We start from the raw sequence: 19,801 nt of genomic DNA, 5'->3' as shown, positions 1-19,801 counted from the left end.
GAATGACCTATCTGCAGAATGGAGCTGGAAAGGTGAATGCAAGGAGCTGAAATGGAGCCCAGTAAGAGTGCCAGGGGAGGCATAAAATATAGTAAATTTCCAAAGAGAAGAGGAAAATATCTTGTCACTTAAGAAATACTTTCTCCCAAATTCTGTAACAGAGTTTTGGAACTCTTATTACTGCTAAGTAAGCAAATACTTTTGGAACTTACTAATGAAAATGCTCTAAATCCTGGTTTGCATAAAGGATAGCAACCTACCACAGTGCTTTGATACTCCATTACTCAAGTGGTAGAATGCTTATGGATAAAAAGATCTGAACCTTTTTCAAAAGTTATTGCAATGTCAGAAATGTATGACATAGCAGAATTTATTCATTTTGCTCCTTTTAAAAAACCCACATTTTACACAATCAATTATCTTAATATTTTATTAAGGTTTTGAAAATAAATAATCAGTAATTCAGTCTGGGTTCCTGGAGAAGCCTTAATGCAGATTTCCTTCTGTGTATGTACTATGACCACATTTTTTTCCATAGAATTCTTGCTTAAAGAACCATGCACTTGGGGATAAAGCAGGGGATATAACAAAAAGCATTACTGTCATGGATAGAAAGTTTGCTATGAAAAAGTAAGTAGAAGAAAGAAAAGAAAGGCTTGTCTCTTGGCAACAGCAACTGAATGCTACCTTGGTGAGTTTGGTACTGGACCTCATAGATTTCCTAAGGCATATTAATCAAGTCAATGAAACCAAACTTTCAAAATGTTCTCAGAAGTTGTGTGCTCCTCATTTCAGGGGTGAGAGCCCTTAAGATGAGGTCTACAACACTGATTAACAGGTGGACCCGTGCATTCTATGTGTAAAGAGCAATATAAAGATGAAGGGCCTAAAAAATCAGGCTCAAATTGGACTTCTAAAATTACTGCATATTTCTTACCTTAATTGCTATAGTTCATTTTTTCAGAGGTTTTGGGGTATCTATCTATCTTCCACTGAAATAAATGAAAGGGAGATCTCATGACATCTTATGCCAAAATTCCCTAGCAAAAATGATTTACGACTCTCGACCATAGGAAATGCATTCATGATTGTTTTGAATCACCCATACACTATAGTAATGAATGGCCACAGAAAAAAAAACCCTTGGGAATTTGGCCTTTGTGTCTTTAGAACCTGATTTTTAGCAATGTACATTAAATAAACCCTATAGTCAAACAATAATGTGGAGAATCCAAATACTGAAGTTCTTTGCCAAGCATTGTCCCAGGTAATAGAGTAAGGCTGCTGAGGGAGATATAGCATGCAATCCTGTCATTTAGAATATCAAACTAGGATAGATATGCACAAGGTACTTTAATTTTACATTTCCCCTTTTTTTTTTTTTTTTTTTTGTGCTTTACTTGGCAGTCTAAACAATCTTTTTAATATAAGCTGCATATTTTATATAAATAGTAAGTTTGCAAAGGTTTTTACAATGTCACAGTTGTATGATGGGCGTTTCATGGCATACTCCTGTAAGCAGCATTCGTGCCTTGGTTAATGCTCATGGGTTACCACTTTATACTACATTTAGAAGTTTATCTCCTTCCTTAGATTAATGGATGCTTCAGATGTTCTTTTTGCCTTTCTCCTGTCAAATGTCAAGTCTTTCCAGTTTTGGATAAATATCCACTTCCTCTGCCACCTGAAGAAAGGGTATAACCTTAATGAGTATTTGTGACCCTGCTACAGCTTATCACTCTCCATTCTGCCAGCTCAGCTGCTCTTATAATTGTTACTTAATTTGTATTTGTATCAAAATGGCCTAGATTAATTAGCTCATTTAGATGATTTAACCAGCTGAGTTTTGACTGAAATGACTGAAGGAAGAAATGTGGGAAGCAGGAGAGGTAATAACTAACTGATGGCAGATCAGAGTAGTTCTTCTTCAAAACTTGCAGCAGCAGCCGAAAGATTGTGTTATGCCTACAGACTCAGAATAAAAATTAAATGAGACCTCCTTAGATTTGTCTGAATAATTAAAAATAAATCCAGAAATTTAAAAATGATTCAAAACAATTATATGCCATGAGAAAACTAGAATCTGAAGATCAGCTGATAGTGACTCTCTCACTCACCTCTGTCTCCTACACTAGCTGGTCAATGTTTTTCAACAATATAAGGAGCATTTTAGATGGCTACAACTGCGGATCTGACACAGGCTGATCCCCTCACTGTAGGCACAGCAGAATGCAACAAGAAGCTTCTTCACAGGGAACATATCACAAATGGTCTTTAGTATATAACACTATGAGACTCAGGCAGTGGTTATCTTAATAAGCAGAAGTATTGCAATTCTAGAGGTTACAATGCTTAGATGGCTGCCTAATTTACCTTTTGGCTGGTCTAAACCTCATAGTGTCACTCAATGAGTATGAGAGCCTTGAGCTGATCCTCAGATCCCTCTGAGCTATCCTTCTGAGAGGAAACGAGATGCTATGATAGAAACTGAAAATAATGAGTTTATATATCTGGAACGTTTTATCAAACCTGTCCTTTGGCAGATCTGGCGACCTTTTATTTTTATCAATACTTTTTATCAATACTCCACATTTGTAGCTCTTGGACCTGTGAACTAAAGCTTAAAAACAGGACCAAAAATAATCCTTAAAGGTTAAAAAATTCCTCATATTCCAAGTGTTGGGGAGTAGGTATCATCTTATCTCATATCATTTTCACAGATAATCTTTCTCTGGTCGTTTTATCTGAGGTCCTTCCTTGCCTTCTATGTGCTCTGATTGAAGCACAGGAAGAATTATTGGCATGCTTACTTAGGAGATCTGGCCATGTGAAAGTGCAGAAAAATGTTCGCATTACTTAATAAGGCTAGGCAGAGTGATGAGGACTGATCCACTAAACCAAAATGTATAAGTCAAGCTTGATTTTTTTAGGTGAAGTGAAAGACCATTGAAGGTTCTCAAGTGAGACTCCAAGGCTTCTGTCACTATTTAGCTATGCTGTTATTAAAAAAAAAAAAAAAAAAAAAAAAAAAAGAGAGAGAGAGAGAGAAAGAAAGAAGAAGAAGAAGAAACAAAACCAACCAACCAACCAAATCTCCTCCAAGCTTTAAGACTGGAAGTTTCTCCAGACTGATGGAGCTAGCTTGGAGGAATAGTCCCTACAAGAAAATGAAAGAAATTCAGCATTCTACCTCATGTGATCCTTAGCCTTCTCTGCCATGACTTCTCTTCTGATGCAGTATCCATAAACACCCCTTGTGATACTACTATTATAACATGAGTCACCAAGAGCCATCAGGAGGTCATTATTATCATTTCTACATGACAGATCTGAACTGGCACCCATGACATGAAATGCTATATCTTGTGTCACCAATCCCCTAAGCAGTCCAGTTCCCACTACAAATCAGAGATAATATTAAAAAAAAAGTAAAAAAAAATACATATTCTTTTCATGTTTCATCTAGAAAACAAAATCAGCACCTGGATTTAAAAACTCTGAAATCTGAGTTTATCATATGAGGAAAGCACCACTACGACATTTTTAGCAATGATAGCATATTCTTTTATTTTTTTTTAATCCTTTATAATCACTGGGAAACTGTTTATGACTATTTGCTTCAAAAGCAGTGTCACATTGCAGTGATTGACTCTCTTCATCAAGTTAATCTATATCACCCTATATCTCAGGCTTAATCCATGAGACTCGTTACACACTGCTTGATAACGCTGATAATTAAAATATTGAGATATTTGGGATTTTTTAACTACTTATTCTAAAGGTCAGTTCCATAATGCCTTGTTATTTTGCACCAAAGATACAATGGTTTACTATTTTAACACACTAGATCATACATCAACAAGACATATCAGGCTATATATTCTTAGTTCTTGCAGAAGCATTCTTTGCAATTTATAAAAAGAATTATTCTCTTAAAAAAATCTAATTATTTCATACGTGGAGCTCAGCATCACTTCTCTCTCCTTCACCTGTTATTTGGCTAGGTGATGAGTATTTTCTCCAGAGACTGATTTTTTTTTTAACACAGTTAGCATTTTTGAAATAAAAATTGTACCTTGGCATAGCTCTTTTCCCATCTTTTTATGGTAATTATAGCTAATGAAAGTGGGATTTTTTTTTTTGTTTTTTTTTTTTTTTTACCTTTTTTTTTACTTGTGTGGTCTACTGGAAATTAAGAGTTTATTTCGCTCCAGAAATGTCATTTCACTTTTTTGATTGGTTCAGAATTATCATATTTTTTTTCCAGAGGTAATAAGCAAATTCAGTCCAAAAACATGTTAATAATTATAGTAATAACCAAAAAAGAAAACTGCTTTACTTCAGCATTAAAATTCATCTTCGGCTGCTTTGTTCTGTAATAACTAGGTCATCAGTTTAGGTGCTTCTACTTAAAATGCATTTAGCATCCATATGTATTCCCTCACCTAGAGGCTTGATATTTTTAATGAGATTATATCAAGGAATGTGAAGACTGGAGAGTGGTAACATCATTTTAGTATGTAATTCCCAGAACTCTGATCCATTTCAGGGAGGCAATTAAGACTGCTGACTACAATAAATGATACTAAGAGATTATAGAGGTTTTTTTCTGCATGAATGCATAGTTTAAAAAATAATTTAGATTTATTTAACATAAAAAACACCTCCAGAGGGGGGGGAACTCTTTTTTTTTCCCCTTCTTTTTTTTTTTTTTTTCCAATTTCAATGGTTGTAGGGAATATCTCTTTCGTAATTTGTCTGGAAGGATCTGCGGGATCTGTGGTGCAGTCTTGTGATAAAAGATAACTTGAGAAGCTTTGATAAAATAGGTATATTTTAATTGTATTGTTTTCCTTTGTGCTACTTGTTTCAAAATGTCCACTTTGTATTAGAGCTTAGGCGTGCCTGTGCTGTGTGTGCCTGTGCTGTGTGTGCGCGTGTGCGTCAGGGGGAGGTGGTGTTTATTTGTTTTGTTTCATTTTGTTTTTTCTTCTGTGGCTGACCAATACGATAATAGAAAGTAGCATTTACATCAAAAGCTTCATGGGGATTAACCCTTGTCCTGTTACTGCTGACCACAAAAACTACATGCAGAGGAACTGCTAAAAACAAACGCACAGGAATCGAAAGTTTGTTGTCTTGAAGAGTTAATTCTGGCAGAGAGGTGACCTTTATCCCTATATACTCACTCTTTTTTTTTTCCTTTTTTTTTTTTTTTTTTCATCAAACCTCTCCAAAGGGACTCATCATATGCGGGGCTCTATGAAGAGAAAAAGAAGAGCATTGTCCTTATCACCTCCTTCCAGAAAGTGGCAGAGTAATAGGACTTTGTAAGGCGAAATGAAGCCCAGTCTGATGGCTGCTGATTAAAAATTGACTCTGCCACATCAAAGAAGAGTTGAAGGTGAAAATGATGATCACTTCCCTCTCCCAGGGACCCTGCACCATTTCTTTTATTCAACCTTGAAAGGTTCTTTCTGAATAAGATAATATCCCTCGAGTCCATTCTGGCTAGGCGGCATGGGAAAATGTAGATCAGTATGCCTATTCTCTATGAAAAAATGGGATTTTGTTAATGACATAGCACTCTAAAGTGATGGCTTGTATGTGGTAAATGCTGAGAAATTAATTATAAAATGCCTCTTAGACTACAGATCAAATTAATTGCTAGTATATATCTACTAAAAAGACCAGAGTAAACCCAAACTGCATTTCCTGCCTCTTTCCTGTAGATTTCTGTACTGGAAACACACTGTAGCTTGCATTCCCCTTCCTATTTTCACATCTTTTACAGCAACATTTTTAGTTGAGTTGCCACCTGTGATATAATATCCTTGAGACATAAAATTTTATGATAAGGCTAAAGCATGTGAATATCTATTTTGTGATACACGCATACATATAGAGAGAAAGAGACGGAGTCACTGAGGTATACGAACTATGCAGAGGGTATGTAGACAGAGAATAAAAAAATGTGTGTGTATGCACAGAAAAATGCTCAGAAAGATACACACAGCTGCAATATAGTGCATTATACTTTATTTCTGTCGATTAATGCATCTGGCAAGCAGAGGTAGAAAATTTACGGGGAAGCTTGTTCAAAAAAAACTCCCTTCTGTTTTAGGTTTTGGGTTTATACCTTATTCAGGCAATTCTGGAATGCAATGCTAATATTTTAATTCAGAGCACCACTTACTTGTGCATATACCTAAGTAAACCAACAAGCAAAGTGTTGAATACACAGCACAGCATTCCAAAATACATAGCTGGAATAACAATAGCAAGAAAGGTCTTGCATGAAAAAGAGCTTGTCTGAAAAAAACAATTTTACACACATGCTCCCCCCTCCAGCCCAGTTCCTTCCTGATCCTCTGATGGTGAGGATCATGAACATCCGCAGCCAATGACAAGAAGTTATGATTCAATTTGAAAATTGCATTTTAAAACCGCTGTAAAAGTGGAATAATCTAGTCCTTCTAAAAGAAAAGATTCATTCCGTGACTAGTAATGTCCACAGTTTTCATGTGTGCCTAATTATCTATATCTCAGTGCATTTGCCCTGATATATACATTTTAAATGAAAAGATTTTCCACACTAAGATAATGCATACATTTGAATGCTATAGCGTGTAAAAAATAGCTTTAGCTGTATGTATGTTTGACATGTATGAATTACACAGAAAAAATAAATTATTTATTCATGCTGATGAATGACATAAGTATCATCCTGTTGAGATTGGTGCAATTAGAAAAAACAAGTGATTATGTCAGAACAATGCAAATAACATGGTAATGACATCAAAACAGTGAGAATAACAGTAACACCTCATCAATGTCATCCATGTCTTGTGCTATTTCTTAGAAAAGATTATACCAAGACATTTTTTCCTGAGTATTTCTGCTTATTTTTCCTTGCTGTAGCAGCCCAGTTATCTCTTGAACACGAGGTGAAATGCATAGAGATAATTAAAAAAATCCTTTTCTTTCTTTTTCCAGTGGGCTCTATTACAGAAGGTATCCAATTTGAACAATGCAGAGAACAAAGTGCAGTGGAGAGATTTAATGATCAAGAGCTTGTTTATTACAGATTAAATTTGCTGTACAAAGATAATGATTTTTATCTTAGTGAGTTCCCAATGTCTTAATAATCTTTATTGTAATGAATATGAGCTCATACTTTTAAAAATATGTTCTCCCTCTTCCTAATTTAATCAACATTTAAAAACGTTCAGATGCCCCAATCACCTATGGCTACATTATTAACATGGTACTTGCTTTAAATAGCTTCTCTAAAATGACTGAAGAAAACAATTCCTACAACTGCTACCTTTAATAAGAATAGAAAAGCAACCATAGATTATTTGCCTCATTAAGGCTAACTTTTGATCTTCAAGTTTTATAAATAGAACATACAGTGTACAGTTCAAGAGTCTCTTTTATGCACATGCAAACCCTGCTAATGTTAATGGGGAAGTTGCATGCACATGTTAAGGGAGAATGGACAACCGTTGAGTTATTTATAAAAGGAACAGATATTTAATAAGACACATGTTAGATCAAGAAAGCAGTAAAATTTTTGTCAGGTTATTATGTTTCTATTATATGCTATGTGGAGCAGCTACAAAATGTGGTTTTGCTTAATGAGTCTGCCTGTGTGTGTGAGCTCTCTGATGAGGTCTAGGTTATAAGATCTGTGAATTTACAAATGTGCTACCCCACAACTTTTAAATGCGCAGATTTTTTTGTTGCTGGGAATATCTGCGATACTGTAGATGAGGAGTAAGGAAGAATTTTGTTAAGCTATCAGCTGGAAGGGTGACTTTTTAAATTTGAGCCTATTGGGGATACAGACTATAAAGCAAATCTCAAAAAAATCAATCTGGAATGTATCAAAAGTCTGAGTGTTATAGAAGTGTGGCAAGCCATGAGGAACTGTTCCTTTAAATAAATTGGGTAATAGTACCGTCACTAATTAAAGAAAGAGTTATGACAGAAAAAAACAAATCTTAAATAACTTCTGACATGCCTTTTATAATTCTCACATTTTTAGGATTATGGGAGTTCCAGTGATGCTTGTACTATCGCCTCTTTTCAATAAAATGCCCAGTCCACAGATTCAGGGTTGCAGGCCATTGAAGAGATAAAGTCATTCAGCATTTTCTGGGACTGGCCATAATTTGAGGAGGAAACTTGTTCAACATCTGAATGCAGGAAATTAACCCATTGAGATCTGAGGAAGAGAGTGTATTGAGTGAATGTTAGAGAGTCTATAGCACCTCTTACTCTGGTTCCTTTGTTTGTTTGTTTGAAGATATATGTTGCAAATATATGGGTTTTTAAAAAATATATACAAACCACGTACATTTTCAGCACACCTAATTTTTTATATTGGGATACAGTAAAAATAAGATTATGAAATCTTGATATAATTCCAATTGCCTTAGCAGCCACTGGATTGACTATTAAGTGAGCAGAGTGAGTTCTGAGTGCCAGAATATTGTCTTGTGAACCAATAGTTTTGAGTGAATATTCAGGAACCTGCTGAGAATACAGCACAGACTTTTCCAAATACTAAACACCTTGATTCTCTCACCCAGATTCCTTAAAATATCCAGAAACATTCAATAGTCATTACAGGACAGCTTTAAGATGGCTGTTAAACGTTTATTTCTTTTATTTATTGTATCAGACATTTGCTGAATCCCTCTACTATTAGCTCATACCATAGTAAACTTTACTATCTGGGTACTACTTTTAATAAATTCAATACAATCACAGCAACAGATCACTGTCCCGAGATTTATAAACAAAGCACCACTTTATTTACAAAGTTTCTGAATGACTTACTATATTTGCCTATCATGAGATTTTTTCCTCTATGAAGATCAGCTACATTCTCTCTCACAGTACTTTAGGTGATTTAGCTGGACTATACACTCTTCAGAACACTATAACAAGAGCTCAGAAAACAAAGTATATATAAACCATGCATAAATACTGGAAATCAAGGTATAACAAATATCTATGATGGAAGATATTGGCAAAAATGTACTAGAGGAAAATGTATGTTAAGCAAAGAAAGCTATGCTTTAGATATACATAGTCATATATATTGTTTATGCCTCAATTCTCCACTAACAGAGAAAAAAAAGAGTCAGACAATTAAATGTTTGATTGAATATGGGGAACTGGGAAAAGTTTAGGCCTTTCTCTCACCAGTACTTACAATCATATTTTAATTTCATTAGAAGATACTACTAAGTTAGGAGTAACTATGTTAATAAGTAGTTTAGAAAATTAAAATCAACACTCTGAAATACAGGAGAAAAGACATACTCAATAGTATCAATCTTATACCTACAAATTAAATTTATACAGGTCATTAAAATACACACAAATCTGAACTAAAGCTGTATAATTCGGGTTTTGTTTTGTTTTCCTCCACTTGAAATGGCTGAGAAATCAAGTTGGTGTCTTTGTTGTAGTAAAAACTCCACCGCACATAAATCTTTTACAGTTATCAGAATTAACACAGTTTGAAACTCGAGAGTCAAGTGTGGACTAGGCAAAAAGCTCAAGCTGGGGACTCACTCTGAAAGTATTTTGTATACAGCCTGGAAAATCTTGAAGGTCTGTAGGATAACACAGCTGTCTCACAGTACGGTTAGACCACTTCTGCCTGGCAGCATAGATCGGTTGTCACCGTCTTTCAAAACCATAATTACAATCATCCAATGGCAAGGACTGTGCTGTGTTACAGATGTCTCAGCTGTCTTCATTACAGGATGAAACTGTGTCTTCAGAAAGCCATGGGATAACCACATGGCAAAGTAAGAAAGCTGCCTCTTCCCCCTTCTTGTCTCTCCCAGATCTCTGTGTACAGTGCAAACTGTTTCGCAGCCTACTTGCCCTTCTCTCAACCAATCATGACTATTCTAAAAACTGTGACTACACTTGGGGATGCTCTTTGGAAAAAAGCCTGCTGTTAGATTCCCCCCTCCCCCTTTGAAGTTGCAATCCTTTTCATGAAACAGTTTTGAACTAAACATTCCATTTCCAAAGTTCTCTTATAACTTCAAGGTAAGAATATTTGTTCCAGACAAATAATCCATGCTGTAATAAAATGTTCTGAAAGTATAAAATTATGACTGTGAAAATAAATTTTCTATAGTCATTGTTTTTGCCATAAATTACGTACTTTAATAAATAATTTACTGCCATGCGGTTTCACCCTTACATAACAAATTTGTCAGCAAGGACCCCATGCCAGGCAGACACAGCCATAAAAGCTGTGTCTAAACTTGTCTGTATTGTGTTTTCCAGCTTGGTTCCACTGTTCACCCAGGCAGCCTGCACAGCTCTGAATAGTGTGAATGCATTTAATTACAATCTGACATGTGTATTCCTGAGAAACAATGGCTGTGAACTGAGGGTGATGATTAACTGTTCTACCAGATAATTGCTTAAACTACTACTTATATTATGCTGCATTATCTCTTTTGAACAAAGTGATTATTGGCCCTTTGTGTAGCGATTATACAATGTAAGTGCAATCTTGCTGTTTTAAATGTTAGAGTTTATGTTTAATGTACTTTTATTTGTAATAAGGGGTGCAACTTTAGATTTTCTTTAAAAGTGTGTTCTTACAACTAAAAAAAAGGCATGCCTCAATTTCTCAGATTAGTCCCATAGTGAAACTTCTTTAAGGGGTTTAACGCCACTGGAAAGGGTGGCATTCTCATTTTCTGAGGAGACCCATTAATAGACATCTACTGTAAAGTTCAGGGACTGTGGAGTAAAATGAGCAGTGCATCTATTTTTACAACAAAGAAGCTGGAGGAGACACAGGAAATAAATGTTATTAAGAATGCTGGGGGTAAAGAAAGCAGACAAAAATATTGTAGCAGTAATTTAGTTCCGATTTTAAAAGTAAGTGCAATTGATGGACAAAGATGGCAGGGCATTTTCTTCCTACCCCTCTTGCAAAATCTTTTTGAGAAAAAAGCGTGCTGTAAGTAGGACCTGCAACTTTACATCTGAAAAATAAGATACTATGGAAGTGCAGAAAAGGCCTTTCCATTATGGATATTCCAGTTATGTGAAAGAAATTTCAATTTACTTTCACTCAGCAAAGATAGTAGGAAATGACATAGATAGCATTATAAAAGTGAGCAACAGTGACCATAAATTTTATCCAATGTAGATCTTCTGACGTTTACTGGAAGAAAGGAAGGCATTGTCTTCAGAAGCCTGTAAGCTTGGAGAGAAGTTGATCATCCTAGAGCTGTGAGGAATTAAGGCAGATCTGCATAGCTTTGCTCCTTCACTTTCTTTTGGGAACACACAGACTAGTACCTCGTTTTCTGATCCTGAAGGTTCTTATTACATCCACTTAGAGTTTCTTTGTGCTCTGAGAAATCCACCTGATTTTCCAAGAACAGTGTCAAGTGAAAAATCACATCCCTTCTAAGGGATGCAGAGAACGGACTTTTCTAGGAGCCCTTTTACTTGTCTTCTGAGTGCCTCAAGATACTTTTGGGTAATGAAAGATTAAGTGTGTTATCTACCACAGCAAGACAGTAGGACTGTGTTCATCATGGAGATTCAGTCAAGTGATGAAAATACACTTACCAATAGCGAGTGAGAACAGGAGCAACCATAAGTGGTATTTCTTGTATGTCTAGTAGCTTTCCAAGAAGCTAGAAACATTTCTCAATATTGAACCACCACTCTTGGAAGTAGAGTGACTCCAGCTCCTGAGAAGCCAGGCAGTATTTCATATTTGGGAAAATATCCCAAGCCATTTACTATCTCCCATTGTTCCAAACGTGCCCAGATGACCAGTAATTGAAAAAGACACTTATGAAGCTAAACTCAAAATGAAAGAGGCCCCTTGGAAAAGGACATACAGTGAAGACAGAATATACCAGTATGCAACCAAGACTAGTGCTAGGAGCCACCTCCCATAGACTCTTCCTTTTTGCACCATTCTCTATTTTAACCCTTTCAACATGAAAACTAGCTTGACATATGCTACCTTAATCCTAGTGCTCACAGTCCTGTCTTCCCATTTTCCTCCATAGGTTCTAGACAGACACTTTCTGTAGTTCTTCTCCACCTAAATAATGATAGCTGTGCAGATGCCCACTTCTATTTTCTTTTTAGCAGTTCCCCACCCCGTCCATCACAAATGCCAAAGGAAAATTTTCATCCTCCCCTAAAACACATACTGAGACTCTCCAGCTCCAGTCATACTTCCTGTAGCCCCAAAAGCCCTTTTCTGTGTCCTGATTAGCACAAAATGGGCACTATATGTTCTAAGGAAACAGAGACACCGTGTGCTGTACTCTAAGGACACATTATTATATATTGCAGTAGAAAGTCAAAGGCTGAAGGCATTATTTCACAATCAAGATATCCTTCCAATCCCAAGGGTGGTGTGATTACTCAGCTACACACTGGTGGAAAAATCAGCCACTACTCATTAACTTTATTACGCTTTTCCATTATATTTTTCTTAAAATGAGGTGCGTAAATCTTATTTGTCTGTGCTATATCCTGCCTGGCAGTTTACAATTGAGATTCTTATTAATTTTTGTTAACACATTAAACAGCAATAATAATAACTTTTATGAAGCACATAGTAGGGGGAAAGAAGATCAGCAAAAGGGTTAGAAATGAGAAAATGAAAAAGAGAGAAAGGAGAGTAATGACTGCAGGTATAACGAACTATCCATGACCTTAAACTCTCCAGTCTTCACATTCTTTTGAGTCTTCCAATTGGGTTACACTGAGAGGTGTTTTTTGTTCCATAGACAAAAATCCGGGTGCCAGTAGTTGAGAGTGCAGTTGTTGTTCCTGAATGTCTACAAGACCAATTTGAATCCCTTTTTATTTATAGTCAAACAAGTTTTCATAAAAATATGGGCATATATTTGCACTGAAGCTTCTACCATACCAGAAACATGATGTTTTTCTTCCTTGTTCACATCCCCTTGCCTGTTCCATCCATTTCTCATTTTCAGAAGAGCTTCAAAATCATGATAATTTAGAAAGAATGAACCTCATGTTTCTCTCTAGTTAATTTCCTGTCTTTTTGTATACACTTTTACAAAAAGTGATTTCAGCCAGAGTCAAGACATTTCAGGTTAGAAGGAATAATTTCCTCATTCATTGATAAATATTTAAGGTTAGTTTTCTGAGGTTTGTCCAATTAAAAAAAAACATTTATAGAATATATATATCTACATATAAAAAAAAATAGCATATATATAGGTGCTATCTTTTTTCAATTGAAAAAAACTCAGAATGAAAATATATATGTATAAAACACACACACACACACACACACACACAACGTATAAATAATACATATAGTTTTCATTTTGCTTCTACTAATGTGCACAGGAACTGTTATTCCTTTGTTTTATACGAATTCCACTCTCTATTGAAATGATTGATTAAAAATAATAGAGAATTTAAATATTATTTTCATGTTTCCCAGTGTGTGGGGAAAGCATATGAAGCATAGGCAGGGAACTGCCATTCTCCTAAAATGTTCCCGAGTCTCCATTTTCCCTTAAATAATTACGTGTCTAGCTGTCATGATGCAAGGCAAACTTTTCAAAGAGGAATTTGGTGGAACCATGGCAGCGATATGTGCCATAGTTTGCCAAGAGCCTCAATTAATGAAATTCATGTTATGTAAAGCTTGTCACGTCCTCCTGCAAAACTAGACTAGATGCGGAAAAGATTTACGTTACAATGAAAAAGCCTATAACTAAGACCTGGGATACAATTTAACTGGTTTTATGTTCCTATAGAAGAGGTTGGTTTCCAAAATGTTTTTTGAAAGTTTTGAAAAATAGTACTAGTAGAGGCTAGATATTTGCTCTTGTTTCATATTTAATAGAAAAAAAATGCAGAAAGGGGAAACTAATTAAAAAAGACAAGTGGTCTGGATAAGTAAGATTCTCAGTAAGATCCAAGGCATGTGACATTTGTGCATGGACTCTCTTTTCAGTCATGCTCTCACAGAAGAGCCCGGGTGACCAGAGAGGGTGCAGTAGCCCAGTGCTTGAACTCTCTCCCTGACGCTTACTTTTGGCAAAGTAGGTGTAGACAATTATGTCCACTTCTCTGCTGCTCACAGCCCCGTATTTAGTTGAACAGAAAATGGTGGGAATTTACTCCAATAACTTTTCAGCTTTTGCTTCTAAATATGAGAGGGTTGTAAGTCAGAATCCTTAGTAATTACAACATAATGCCAAACAAAGTTACCTCTAAAGATCAGTAAGTCAGGTGGCCATCTATGCTACTGTGAAGTCTGGGATGGCAAAAGCAAATTATTCCCTGGAAAAAGTTGTTTCCTGTCAAAATTTGGATATTGGAAAAAAGTGATAAATTTGATTGTCCTAGATTTTACTGGGAAAAGTAGGAAGTTAATGAGAAACAGTAGCAAAAGCTGTTCCTCCTTATCTTAAACTACCTAACCTCTGGCAATGATCCCAGACATTTTATATATATTTATTAAAATATTTTACATTTTAAATATTGTAAGCATTGTACATATTTTTAATATTTAAATCTCTTTTTTTTTATTGCAAATTGGCCACTCCAGAAATTTTGATATACAAAATCATCAGTGCAAAAATGCAGTCAGAATGAAAGCACTGTATGCAGGCCAAAGATCAGCAATATTAGATCAAAACACTGATCTATCTTTTTCTAAAGTGAAAAAAATGTATGCATGCATATCATGCTGTGTGTAGGTCATTCAGTTATGGAACTAATACCCCTGATACAAGTAGATCGCATTGTACAATATGGTTTTCAATGCTCTAGGTAACACTGAAGTATAACTTTTTCAAAAAGACTATGACAACCATAAAAATGTGTGTGTATACATACATATATGTGCATATTTGTATAGATGTGTATATATATATATACATGCATATGTCTAACACCAATATAGGTGGATACCTGTGGGCATCTGCTTTTCAGACATAATCTGAGTCAAATGTTCAGAGGTGCTATAGAAGATTTTGGAAAAAGGGATAAGAAGCATCTTTATTTTACTTCCCTACCTCAACGCCTTGGCAATCCAGAGCTTCAGCTCTTCTGTCTTCTTATTGTGATAAGAAAAACTCCCATCCTTCCTCCTCGAGAAGATTCACCTTTCTCCTCCTTTTATTTCAGGTCTCAGATTTCTAACATTTTCTTGTTCTTCTGCCTAAGAAATCATCTCCTTTCTGGTTTGTGTTGCAGAAACGAAGCCCACTGCCTTAGTCTGCACCAGATAGAAGCTGCATTTACCTGAGCTCTGTTTGGTGAGCAGAAAAGGCTGACAAGGCCGGTATTTATGACAGCTCTGTGCCCCAGGCCTTTGGAGAGTAGTTAGGCATGTATGAGATGCTTCAAAAGTGGTTTAACTTATTTCAGTAGCTGTGGATTTATTTAACCTCAAAGCCTCACGAAGCTATTACACAGCCTCGTTACAGATCAGCATTTTGCATCAAAAAAACCGAACCTATAGTTCCACTAAGACAAATCAATCCTGTTCTGCCTAGAGAAAATCCATTGCCTATCTTCTTTTTAGTAAAGAAAGTATTTTTTTTTCCTCTGGCTATAAGGACAGCTGGTATAGCAAATACACATCCAAAGAGTTAAATTCTCCTGTTCCACCAAAATAGAAAAATTGCACCCAATTTGCTTTCTGGGAATAGCCTCTCTAGTCCATGAAAACTCCTGAACCATGTCTAAATATTACCAGAGAACTCTTGGTGTCTCTTGCCAAAACAATGACAGGAACTGTACTAACAGTTTAAAACTGTGGAGAATCACAGGCCAGGACACGCACCTCTGTTCTTGTCTTGTTTTGTTTACTAGTTTAAGCAGAATCCTTTGGGTCACCAGCGCGAGTAAAGAAGTGAGCTAAAAATTAAAGGGAATAAGTTCTCCTGGAAAAATTCAGTCTTGCAAGAGCTCAAAGAACATTAGAGAACTGTGAAGAATATGCAGGATCACCAAAATACCAGTCTCTTGTAATTACTAATAATGAAAGAATGAGGGTGGATGGGGTCAATAAACAAAAAAAAAAGTATGCAAAAGAAAAAAAAAAGTTAAAAGTGATAGAAGGCAAAAGAGGACAGAACATGCTATAGATGGAGAACATGTATCTATTAAAAGGTTTCTATTTCAGCCTTCTGACAGAGAGTATGCCTAAAACATTTTTGTCCTAAGTGAAAAAATGAAATTGAGTATTGTTGTTTGATGGTTTTTTTCAGTATATCTAGCTATAAAAACAACAAATATTCATGTGATGCTTTTAACATTACAGTAATCACTAAGAAATGTTAAATCAATCTTTATTTAATTTATTGCTTATTTAATTTATAAGAGTCCCATCTCATAACAGAATCTGTGAGACTGAACCACACACACACACACACAAACACACGCACACTCACAAAAATAGCCAAAGTGGGGTCAGGGGTCAAGGCTTAAAGATAACACTGAGGGTGGGAAAAAAGAGAGAGAGAGAGAGAGAACAAAAATGAACTTCTAAGCAGGGAGATTTTAAAAAAAGTACAGAATCATAACACTAAACATTGTTGAGACATTATTGAGTGATTCATACTAAGAAAGCTTGTACCATATCCTTACAGTATCCAGAGGGAATTATGGTCATTCTCCAGACTAAAAGAAGAGTACAGGTCTTGCTTCTTGTAATGTGGGTATCCAAAAAAAAAAAAAAAAAAAAAAAAAAAAAAGAAAAAAAAAGAAAGAGAGAGAAAGAAAAGAAAAGGACAAAAAGAAGAAGAACTGTCTGGCTCATTTCCATATATTTGAGAAAGAAAGCCAATTGTTCAAATACCACAAAGACAAATATATATGAAACATCCAGAAATATGCACCTTTATACTTACATACACACTCATATATATATTTATATACTTATTAACACTCAGAGAGACATATTGAGACAAATTATGCTAAAAGACTCAGTGATACTGAGATGCCAAGCACTCAAAATGTCAAAAATCTGTCCAAAGTAAGCTGTGCCTTATTTTCAGTCAGAATCATTGTACTTGTTCATTACAACGCAATCTTTAATTGGGAGTCCTAAAGACAAACTTCTGAATATTTCCCTGCTCTGTTTCCCTATGCCCCAGTATCTTATTTCCTACCCATGGTAAGTCCAGAAATTTGCTGTTTGAAGCAAGGGTCCAGAGTAAAACCTCTGTCATCAGGTAATTAAAGACTGTGTCAAGCATCCACCCAAGGCTGGGCAGGCAGACAACCAAACACGGTCAGAAAGGCGAAGTTATACAGTGCACTGGTAAGGAGGAAAGTACCCCACAGACCTATATAACACATGCAGCCTCGGGATTAACTCGAGGGCAGGCCTAGGCAGTAAAGACTTACTAGCCATAAAATGACAATTCCATGAATGACGTAGAAATGTCTCATCTAGGAAGAAAAAAAGTGCTTTTGCAGAAAGCTTGGAGTTTGCACAGAAAAAAATGTGTGCCAGTCGGACAGCTGTTTGGCTAATTTAACATAAGCGTGTATATTTGTATTTATACACATATACCTCTATTCAATATGGTGCTGAAAATGCTTTCACACATAAACTAAATGGTTATGGACATCAAATGAAGAAAAATTCCTTATTTGCAGTTATTAAACGTTGGTGTGATCATGAAAACATTAAAGGAAGGATTATGCTAAAGTGATGTCTTTACAAGCACAGCGATCTGAAAAACACCAGTATTGATGCAATCTAACATTTACATTTAGAGTCATACACTTAAAAATACCCAGACACAAAGTAGTTCATCTCACATATTTCTCAGAACAGTGTGATTATAAAAACATCATTTTAAGATATTCCTGCCTTTGACATTTTTACTCTTAATCACAGTCTTAAAAACATCAAATAAGGGATAATTCTTCATTTGCAGATATTACAAATTGTTAAAAGCATAAAAATGTCATTTAAGGAAGAGTCTTCATTTGACCTTTCTTATAAATGTGCTTTTTCCCCCCTTCTTTAAAAATGTAGGGCAAAAAACTTTTAATGGAACTTCAAAGTTCTTAAACTCTTAAGTAAAGCACCACAGTTTCAAAAGAGGCTATCTATTTTGTATGCCTCATTTTTAAGGTCCATGACGATAATATATTATAGATATTCTCTTGCCATACTGTGCTCCTATCCCTGAAAATTAAATATCATTAGCACATATCAGCATGTGCCTCTGAAAATAGAAGGTGCTGAAGTTGCTCAATAATTTTGGAAATCTTGGTCCTATCATTCACATGGCAGCTTTACTTCTGCTTATTTACATGCATACGTTCTCACTGTCAGCAAACCCTTCTCTGACAATAATCACCAAAACAATTCCTTTAGATTTTGCACTTATAACAGAAACTGAATATAGCAGCTTCAGGAAGAAAGGTACGTTTATCAGTATGATCACTTTTGCAAGGCTCTTCTTAGGCAGAAACCATTGGGATTAGGATGTAGGATCCTATGTGTGAACTGAAATTTTAAAATTTCTCTTGTTAGAGCTGTTCTTGGTTCACCTGAGTCTCTAGACTGTGAAGGAAGGAAGGAGATCCCAAAAGGGAAAGCTCCTTCTTCTTCTGGCTGGCCACTGAGACATCCCAACATCCCTTCATCTTGTGGGAAGCAGAGCTGAGCCAGGAGCACCGGAGGCTGGGGTGAGCCAGCCCATGGGCAACCCACAGTCTGGCACTGACTCACCCCCACCACCCTAAAATTTCCATCCCTTGTACTCTGCTAGCTGTGCTCAAAGCACATCTGGGACTTTTGGCAACCCCCTCAGTAGATGTCCTTTAAAGGTTAGGAAATAAGGGCAGAAGTATAGGACCAAAAAGTGGCTGCACAAAGTGGGGTAATAGCATAATATACCAAGGGCCATGGAATCCTGCAAACAGGCTTTTGTGGGCATTTGTGGCAAAGACTGTTTTAACAAACATTCATGCTTATCGTATGAGACTCAGCTATTTGCCTTACTGAAAAATACAGATGTTTGATATTTTCGTCACACGTGTACGGCCACTCTTAAGCAACAAAAGTGAAAATATTTTAATTAAGAATTTTAAATTCATGGCTCTTTCTGTCTCCTTATGCAACTTATCTGTTCATATTTGTATAGTAGCATTAATTAATGCTTTGGCAAATTACAATAGGTTTTCTGTGGAGTTACATTTTACAGCCACATGAATACCAAAACAATTCAGTATGATTCATGTTCCAACAATGAATACTAAGGACAATAACAGTGATTATGTCACTTATGACAAAGTGTTACCAAACAATTAGGACACGTAGTTCATCAGAATTTGAATAAATGCCATCACACACTCTACTCAATTAGCTACAGTATTAATTAATATAACTCTTATTTGTATAATATAATTCCTATTCATGTCATATTATGATAGCGCTGATGACACACTTTAAGAAATCCTTACAGAAAGAAAGGTTTATGCTGATTCTGTTTACCATATACACAGATGTGTTAAAAGAATAATTTTCTAAAAGTTACACAGATTTCTGCCAACATACTTTTGCAGAACATCAAAGGTATTTCTATGAAGTTATATCACAAGTTGCTCAAAAGTAACTTAAAATGACTTGCTTTATTGAAGAAGTTACTGAAGCACAATCTAACTTAACTCTGTGTTGGTTCTTTCTCTGTTGGCACCCTGAGTTTGAGAGGTGCACTTTGAACACTAAAAGGCATCTCTTAAATGAAGGGAAATATCC

This window comes from Rhea pennata, chromosome 2 (genome assembly GCF_028389875.1).
Source record: "Rhea pennata isolate bPtePen1 chromosome 2, bPtePen1.pri, whole genome shotgun sequence".
In the NCBI taxonomy this organism is placed as follows: Eukaryota; Metazoa; Chordata; class Aves; order Rheiformes; family Rheidae; genus Rhea; species Rhea pennata.
The sequence above is the reverse complement of the archived record's forward strand: the minus strand, read 5'-3'. Positions refer to the sequence as shown.